Here is a 10,581-nt window from a genome sequence, read left to right on the forward strand (position 1 = left end):
AATTGACATGGTATATCATTTGTGTTAAGTTCTGATCTCTTGTATTTGGGAGGAAAAGGTATATTTAAGATGTTTTATGTGACTTAAAAAAGTGCAGTTATGCCAGGGATTTGAATAAAAAAGAAATATGACACTCCTTATAATATGTGTGCATATATGTATGCATACATACATGTATAAATATATATCTGTCTAGCACAATGGAATGTAATCTCAGAGGGAAAACATTAACTAGACTTAGGGGGATCCAGAAAGTCTGCAAAAGGTGAAATTTCAGTACAATCTAAAATGTGGTACTCAGAATGCAATTCAACAAACATTTATTAAACATCTATATGAAATGGACACTATTTGGTATTATGAATGCATGATCAGAAACAAAATGATAGCAGCCTTTCAGCAGTTTACATTCTATTGAATGAAACAATATGATGGTTCTAATAACTATCATTTATATACTACTTTAAAATTTGCAAGACACTTTACATATCTTATACATGAATAAGTCTGTATTGAATATGTTCAAAATAAATATAATGTAATTTATGGAGGGTCCAGGAGCTGGGGATCTGTAAAATCTTGCAGAACATGGTACCTAAGTTGAATATTGTAGAAAACAAGCTATTCTATTTGGCTGAGTGGAGAAGATGCATACTAGACAAAGGGGACAACCAAAGGGAAAAGGGAGATAAAATGTCAAGGTGATAAATAGCAAGGACCGTTTCAGTGAACAGAGGAATTAAATGTTTAACAGAGTAATTTTTATTTTTTTCTGAGAGTAGTAGGGAGCTATTGGGTTTATTGAGAAAAGAGAGTAACATAACATCTAAACTTTATTAAATTTCTTTAGTGGTTGTATTTAGGATAGATTGGAGAGGTGGGCTCTTGAGGCGGAGAGGCTAGGTATTCTGATATACCAAGAAAATACTGGTGAACAAGGGAGCTGGCCAGATGAATAGAAAGAAGAGAACAGAAGCAAATCATGGTAAAGAGGCAGAAAATACAAGCTGGGAAAATGCATTGATAAATGCCTTGAAGGAATATGAGGAATCAAGGATTTTTGGAAGTGGAAATCTATAGGACTTGTCAGAAATAGATGGGTTCAGAAGGAGGAAGTGTTTGTGTTAGAAAGTTAATGGATCAAGTTTTGGATTTGTTGAATTTGAGATATCTGTTGGGTCATCCAGTTTGAAATGTCTAAATAGATACTTGGTGTGGTGAGACTGTAACTTTCAAATGAGATTAAAGCTAGACAAATTGATCAGAAATTATCTTTATATAGATAATACCCAAAGAAGCTAAGGACATCACCTATAGAAAGTAGAGAAGAGATCCCAGGAAAGGACTTTGAGAAATACCTACAGTTGAAGTACATGGTATCATGATAAACTTTTAAATACCGATTCATTCTGCTACTTATTACCTGTGTGATTTGGCTCAAGTAACAAACTGAATCTCAAGTATCTCATTTTATAACATTATAAAAATTGGACTAGATTAGTAGCATCAACTTCAGATATAAACAAATCCCTGTAGGCTATATGTTGATTTAGAGAACCCTAAATTAACATTATGTTGCATATTTGTTTTGTTAAATAATTCCAGATTACTTGTTTATCTTATTTGCGCTTTGGGCAGGTGACTTATGGCAGTGAATTTGACATCTCTAGACTAGATTGAACTTCCAGATCCAAGTCATATGGTCTTAGAACTTCCTTTCTATGGGAGAAGTTGTGATTTATACAATATCAAGCATAGGTGTTTGTATATGGTTGTTGCATGGTTGATTGCCTGAGATCAAGAGAGCATTTAAGTCTTCTGAATTTTATTGAGTGCTCTTTACAATAGACCACATATTTTTCTCTTCCCTAGTTTAGAGTATTCATTCTTAAAATCTTATACAATTTCTGTTCTTCACGTCAACTACTTAACCAAAGACATTTTCCATGCAATGAAATAGGAATAGGAATGTACTGTATTACAGGAACCACTGTGACAAGCAATTTGGAATTACAACCAAAATGTCTCTCAGTAAACTGATTATCATTTGATCCAATACCACTACTAGACCTTGATCCTAAAGAAATCAAAGAAAGAATCAAGGTGCATTAAGTGTTTACTTTACGTGAGAGTAAGGGAACTGAAAAATAAGGTTTTCCATTAATTTTGGCAATATTTGTATAAACTTGCACAGAGTTAAGCACTAGGGGGGCTATTCATATAATAATAAAAACATGATAAAAAAACAAATTTGAAATATTAAGATCTATGTAAAGTGGAATGACAAAGAGGAATGACTCCAAAGTTGTTTTTCTATCAGTGGCATTCTAGGTAGTTTTTCCCTAGGAATCATTTAACTCTTATGAGCCTCAGTTTCTTCAAGGATTAAAACATTTACTAAATATATCCTAAGTGATGGTCTTGGGACAAAATGAGACATGTATTTTAGGTTTGTTTTTTTTTTTTTTTGCAAGGCAAATGGGGTTAAGTGGCTTGCCCAAGGCCACACAGCTAGGTAATTATTAAGCGTTTGAGACCAGATTTGAACCCAGGTACTCCTGACTCCAGGGCTGGTGCTTTATCTACTACACCACCTAGCTGCCCCTGAGACATGTATTTTAAACATAGAACATGTATGGATTTGTTTTTGCTTGACTTTGTCTATTTCTATTATAAGGGTTTTTTTCCCTTTTTGTAATGTGAGGAGATTAGGAATAGAGTAACCTGTTTAAAAAAAAGAAAGACGTGGCTAAAAAAAGAGGGTCATTGCAGTATTTAAAAAAAATCACAGAACAGAATAGATGGAAGACCAAAAAGAATTAAAGACAGAGAGCTTTGAAAATTACATGTAGAATTTATTATGTTTCTTAAAAGCATAGAATGCATAATGTTCACAATTTAATGTACAATCCTCTTTCTATTCTACTATGTGTGTATAAATTCTCATTTAATTGGGTATTTATTAATTTTAGAACTTTAAAAGTCATTTAAAAACAATGTAAAAGAAAATTATTTGAACATTAAAGCTACTAAGATTTTTGTCTTAGGAAACAATATTATTCCCATTCCCTCCATTCCTCCTCCATGCCCCCCTGACCTGAAATGGACTGGTGAAAAAAAAGCCCAAGACTTTTGTATTTCTCCTCTATGATTATAAAATTCTAGGCACTAGTTTCTAGCAGTTGTGGGAATCCAACAGCGCCATTACACACTCAGTAATCCTTGTATGTGCTGCTGAAATATATAATTTCATCTAGCCCTCTCAAAGACTTTCTTTATTTTTAGCATTTCCCCCCCATTATGAGGAAAGGTAGAATCCATTATTTCTTCCAGATCATCCTAGCTTCCAAAGTCTGATTTCTCCAGCATAACTGAATTGTGTCTATACCATAGAATCTTTTCTGTGAGTTGGAGATTCAAGTTAATGGGACCTAAGTCTTGGAGTATCATCATGAGTATTTAGAGTTTGTTAGGACTTTAGAAAACAAAGAGTTCAACTTAATTTTGCAGATAACTATAATTCAGAGATGGGGCCCAGAAATACTGGAAGATTCAGAAAATCTAGGTTCTGTTACTATTTCTAGGGTCACCGATGGGGTGCAGTGCATAGAGCATTGGTCCTGGAATCAGGGAAGCTCATCTTCCTGAATTCAAATCTGGCCTTAGACATTTATTTACTGTGTGATCCATGGCAAATACCTCAACCCCTGTTAGTCTCAGTTCATGTATAAAATGAACTGGAGAAAGAAAATTGTGAGCCACTCACGTATTTTTGTCAAGAAAACCACCAAATGAAGTCTTGAAGAGCTGGAGAGTAATGTGCTATTTGACCTTTTCTAAGAAGTCACTTAATTTTCCTAAGCCTCAGTTTCTTCTGTGACTAAAAATGAGAAAAATACTCCCTTCCTGGTTTGTAATATATCCAGAGTCACACAATGAGGCAGGATTCAAACTTCAACTGTCTACCACTGTCTACCACTCTATGTACTCTCTCACCTAGCTGTCTTCACATTGTGAAAGCAACAGGATACAGCTTTTATTTTGTTTGAGGATGCTAACTTGGAACTCTCAGATATCTTAGAGTTTTTTTTAATCTGTAAATTACTCCTTTATTTAGATTAATTTAGAGTTATGCATACAGAAACTGGTGAATAATAATAGTAGCAATAATATGGTGCCTGTATATCATTTTATAATTTTCGGTGTTTTCAAATCTATTATGTCAGTTGATCCTCAAAACAAACCAGTAAGACAGATAGATTAATGACTTATTATTCCTATAATTTACTTTTAAATTTTTAAAATTTATTTTTAATTTATGAAATAAAACAAGCATTTCCATAACAAAGTATAATTAAAAAATGATTGCACATGAAACTGCAAATCTATTATGTACAGCTTGCTGTTCCTTTTAAATATATGCATTTTTGAAAATTTCTTTTCTCCAACTTTCCCCCTTCTCTTTCCCCTCTACTCCCCCCCCCCCACCATGGCTATCATTAGACACAAACTATTTCCTTTTCAAAAAACTGGGACTCCTAAAGGTCAAATGACTTAGTCAAAGTCTCAAATAGTATGTCACTGCTAGAAACAGAACTAGAAACTAGTATTCTGACTTAGTGTAATGCTCTTTGTACTGCTTCATCTCATTATTTTCATGACACTGTTCTCTCTTATTTCTCTTCTTAACAGTCTGACCTACTCATTGCTGGATCATCATCCACGTCCCACCCCTTAACTGTGAGTGTGCCTCAAGTATCTGCCCTAGGCCCTCTTCTCTTCTTTCTCTCTGCATTCTTTCAGTTTTTGATCTCATCACCTCCCAATGGATTAATTATCATCTCTATGAAGATGATTCCCACATCCATATATCATTCCTAACCTTTCTTCTAACTCTAGTCATATATCTTCAACTGCTACTTTAAATTTGAGGTCCTATAGGCATATCTGAAATCCACAATTGTCCCCAAACCCCTAATCACTTCCTTTTGATCTTTCTAATTTTTATCCATATCCATCTTTTTAATCTGCTGGCTTAAAAAAATTGAAGTCATCCTTGAGTCTTCAGTTTCCCGTACCCTGGCTCACTCTCTAAGTCTAAGCAGCTACCAAGTCTTATTGATTCTGTGTTCTCAATACTTTCCACATTACCTTTATTTTTAGTTACATGAATTTAACAGCTGCTAAAGTATAAGTCTTACTATGGAATTCCCTGTTCAGTAAATTCCATTTTCTTCCTATTATTTCCAAGATCAAATACAAACTTTCTATTTGCCATTTCAAGTCAGTTTGAACTGAAGGTCAAACACAAGACCACTGGCCTTATGCTGTCCACAGCACTCCCACATGCAGTTTTAGTCAGATTGGGAAATGTTTAACAAATAAATAAAAATTCAATATGACATAAGGTATTAAAATGAAATCAATACATGACCCACAGGGTTTCTATTTGAGTTTGATACTACTGCTTTATAGCTTGACTTCAATCAACCTTTCTTTTTTTTAATAAGTTATTTTTTCAATTACATGTAAAGATAAATTTTAACATTATTTTTTTAAAAGTTTGCATTCCAAATTTTCTCTCTCCCTCCTTCCCAGGATGGTAAACAATTTGATATAGGTTTTATATTTATGCATAAATATAAAACATATATATATATATATATATATATATATATATATATATATATATATGCAATCATATAAAACACATTTTCGGAGGTCATCTAATCAACCTTTGCAGTCATATTACACATTAAAGTCCAGGCAAGTTTCTAGCCATTCACTATTATTCCATTTTCTGACTCTTTGTCTTTGTGTAAACTGTTTCCCTATTCCTGGAATGTACTCATTTATATCTACCTCTTAAAATATCTAGTTTAACTTAGTAAGTTTGCTTTACTGATTCAAACTCATCAAAGTAAACTAGGTATTTTAAGAAAAGGAGGATCCCTGTGAGCTGCATGTTGATTTCATTTTGTAATGTAATATTATCTATTTTAATGTATCTATCATTTTAGGCTTTTCTTGTCTCCTCCTTCTAGCTGCTAGTAGCTTCTCCAAAAAGTCCTTTTATTTATTGAGTATATATTTATTAAGGTCTACATTTTCTCCTCTGATTGAATATAAGCTACTTGAGAACAGGGGCTGTTTGATTTCTGTCTTTCTAATTGCAATTCCTAGCACAGAGTAAGCTTGTTGATTGATTTATTAATCAGAAAAAAAAATCTTTGTAGATATATTTGCTCTTTTCATACGTTGAATGCACCTGCTAAGGTTTATCCATTAGCAATGCTGTTCTTTTTTGCTTTGAATGTAATAATAGGCTCTCAGCTGGTTTATCCTGATTTCCATTGCATGGTGCAAGTGATTACTCCTTCCTGGCCAGCAGTTCTAGGCTTCTTTTAGCAGTGGCTAATGGAACACTGTAGTAGGCTCAGTATCATTCAATAAACAGATAATTTTGCTAGAGAGGGCAAAAATATGTAATAATTATTTCTAAACTTAAAAATTTCTGGATAAATTTGTAACTCAGTACAAATATAAATAGCTATCAAAAGAAGTACTATGAATTCAGAAAATATTTTCAACAATTTTAAAGACAACACTATGTATGTGTATGTATATATATATATATATTAGATGCTTCTTAAGTAATTATTTAATTTGTATTGTTGCATGCTCACATTTTCTGTCTGCTTTTAGATTTCTAAGGCACAAATATATATTTTAAAATTAATTTTGTTGCTGCCTTTTATTTTTGTACCTCTTTCATTTCTAAGTATATCTTTTCAGTTTACCTTATCCAGAGAACTATACAAGGAATAAAAATGGTCTGGAAAAATTAAAAGTATTTCTCATCATATTTCCTCACAACCTACAAAAGAAGAGAAGGAATGAGGTTCATTTTCTCATCTCTTCTTCATGGATAGACTTGGACATTGTCATGGCATGGAATTCATCCTCTTCTCCCTTTCCCCTCTCTCTATTTCTATTTATACTGTTGTAGTCATTTAGCATATTGTTTTCCTGATTCTTTTTACTTCATTTATTAGTTCATTTAGATTTCTAATGCTTCTCCAAATTCTTTATATTCATTGTTTCTTATGGTGCAATACTATTTCATTGTATTCTTGTATGTGTTGAACAATGTTTATAGTCTTTCTCCAATCAGGGATCGAAACCATGAAACCAACCATAGAAATTGATTTCATTTTTTTTCTATCACAGAAAGTACTACTATGAATATTTTAGTATTTATCATGTATTTATATTTATATATGCATGTTTGTATATATGTATATATGCATGTATACATACGTAATTTTATTCTCATTATTTGTGGATTCTATAGAATATATTTGAAAATGTATCTACTTACTAAAATTCATTGGTAACTCCAAAATCAATACTCAAGGTTCTTTTGCTGTCATTTGTGGCATGTACAGAACTATGAAAAATTTAGATCATCTTTACATTCCCAGCAGAAGGGAAATATTATGCTGCTCTACCTTTGTGTTTCAGCTTTTATATCTTATCAAGTAAACTTTTTTGTGGCCTGTTTAGTATCAAGTTTTCTACATTTTTACATTGATTTCATATTTAAAATGACCATCAAGTACAGATAGTGTTGAAGTACTGTCTAGTGTTCCTAACGGCAAGTCGGCTGTGATGAGCCTCATATTGAAAATATATGTAGGGGCGGCTAGGTGGCGTAGTGAATAAAGCACCGACCTTGGAGTCAGGAGTACCTGGGTTCAAATCCAGTTTCAGACACTTAATAATTACCTAGCTGTGTGGCCTTGGGCAAGCCACTTAACCCCATTTGCCTTGCAAAAACCTAAAAAAAAAATATGTGTGTTCACAGTGGGGTCAGACGAAGCAACACAAGGACACTCTCAAGTTCTCTTTTAAGAATTTTGGATTTAATCATGCAGCATAGGAGACACTGGCATAGGACCTCCCAGCTTGGCGTGCCTTTCTCAGAGAGGGTGTTGTGCTCTCTGCGCAAGGCAGGATTGAAGTAACTTGCATGTCAGATGTGCAGCTTAAAGAATCAACCCCAGGTGTTCACATGGACTATTTGTGCCTGACTTGTGGTAGAGCTTCTATTGGTCTGATCAGCCACAGGAACTTGTCTCCAACAGAGTGATCTCATTTTGGACTCTTTGATGGCTAAAGTCAAGAACCAACCAATATGTTGGATAAACTTTATTCAGACATAACTTACAGTGTTGTTGGTCATGAGTTCAGAGCTAATGAATTAATAATTTGATGCATTCAGAAAAAGGAAGGAGAATTTTACCGATCTGTAAGTGAGACCTCTCTGGAAAATGTTAAAATAAGAGTTATTTCCAGAGGTTTATAGGAACCTAATCCTATATTTCCCTCAGGGGCAGTGGTTCATATTCACTAATCCAATGCTTGTATGACTTTATAGAGCATATCTAGTAGGAATAATGAGAATTTTCTCTTTCTTTCTCTCTGCATTGAACCTTCTCCCTCCCCGCCCCACCTCTAGAGTCAATGTGCATAGTAGTTAGATCTCTGGGTCAAAAGGTGTGAATGTTTACCAAAGGATATTTTAGAGATGCCTTAGAGGTATATCAAAAACAACTCAGTGATCATCTAAAACATCCATTCATATCTAAGTCTCACTGAGAATTCCATATACAGAATGTAGAACTGAGTACCTGAGAAAGCAGATGAGTTGTATGTAATTATGTTATACTGGAAAAGTATGGGTTGTCATAGTTATATTTCATTTTGTGTCTTCATTTTTTAGAAAATACAATGTTGTATTTTCTCAAAATTGAGGTTTGAGTTCTATGGCACTGATGAAATCTTAGAAGTATAATATATGTAATATTAGTGTCAAAATTTACAAATATAAAATATTAATTTTATTGTTTAAGCTTCAGTGATAGATACTTAATTTGATATACATTTCCATTTCAACTCACCATTTGGCTTTGTTCTGAAGAAATTTTTCTCTTAGACTCAATGTTTTAAAGCCTGATTATAATCCCAATATGAATTTCAAGGAAATAATGCTTTTTGGAAGAGCTATTTTAAAATAAATTTTTTAATAATAGTATTGACTTGTTAATCTTGGAAAAATTAGACATCAATGAATTTAAAAGGTTGAATTTTAGATTGTAAAGGAAACAAAGAGGTCTCTTTTCCAATCTCTACTCAATATAATGTAATTCTATAGAAATTCTATGCAAAAATTAAGGATAAATTTGTGATGTCATCATAGGTGTTTGAAAAATCCCAGTCTTTGAATCTTTTATAGTAAGGGTGTCAAATACATAGCTTTCATTGTCTGAGTGTTTGAGCACTGCTCAAACCAGAATAAAATATAATTGTGAATTATTTAACAAAATAAATAGAAATACAATAGAACAAGATAATAATATGTGCTTTTTGAAATCAGTGTATGATCTTCAGGGATCATTATGTACAGTTTGGTGACCTTTTGTTTCTATTTGAGTTTGACACCATTGGTCTATGTAATAATAATTAGTTATTCTACATTCTAGACTGGTAGGTAGAATTTTACAGGTGACATTTCATACTCTCTAATTTTACAGATTAAGGTAGAATATTAGAAGAGTGAAATGATTTTTCAAAGATTAAAATTATTATCAGGGTCATGGTCATGATTGGATCCTTGGTCTGTTGAGTTCCATTTCATTATCCATTCTACTCTCCTGTATCTCATTGAATGGACCAGTTGTTTTGGCAGCTTGCAGGCACAAGTTTAATAAGTTTTGGACAAATTGATTAAAACTCAAAAATTATTGATTAAAAATCCTAGGTGAAAGAAATAAAATGCTATTGATACTTTTTAGAGGCATATACACATATATTCAAATAATATTATCTTATAGCATAGAAAGTATATGTTATTACTAAATCTCTTCAAATTATAGTATAGAAGATATGTAGTTCACACCCTACTTGAAGCTTATGTAGGCAAAAGTGGTCTGTGTTAACTTGGGAAAACAACAGAACTAAGTCAAAATGGTAATGAAAAACACCTAAGAACATATTAATAGTATGATTTCTTTTCCTGGGGATTATATTTATTAGGAAATCTTGGACCATATTCATCTAAATATCTCTGTCAATGGACTTTGTTTTTCCTTAATTTTCCATAATGTGTGTGATACTGAATTAGATGTGTTAATTGTCATAACTTAGTCAAGAATAGATCTGAAGATAAAATTATTTTTGAGCATGCATTCATTAAGAATCAGAAAAATGAGAATGAGGCTCAATGGTGGTATAATGGAAAGTGAACCAACTGTGCTCTTAGAACTCAAGTTCAAAGCTTACCTCTAACACAATCTATGTAATATTGGGTAAGTTATTTAACTTCTCTGGTCCTCAGTTTTCTCAGCTGTATTACAAGGGGTCTAATAGATGGTACCTTTTAGCTCTGGAGCAAGGGTCCTTTATATTATAGGGTTTTTGGAACTAGACTAGAGGGCAGCCATGCTTGGAATCTTGCCCTGAGGTCAAGCATATTTTCAGCATTGCAAATTAGACAGTTGACAGGTGATTCACAAACTA

This window comes from Macrotis lagotis, chromosome 3 (assembly GCF_037893015.1).
Source record: "Macrotis lagotis isolate mMagLag1 chromosome 3, bilby.v1.9.chrom.fasta, whole genome shotgun sequence".
NCBI lineage: Eukaryota > Metazoa > Chordata > Mammalia > Peramelemorphia > Peramelidae > Macrotis > Macrotis lagotis.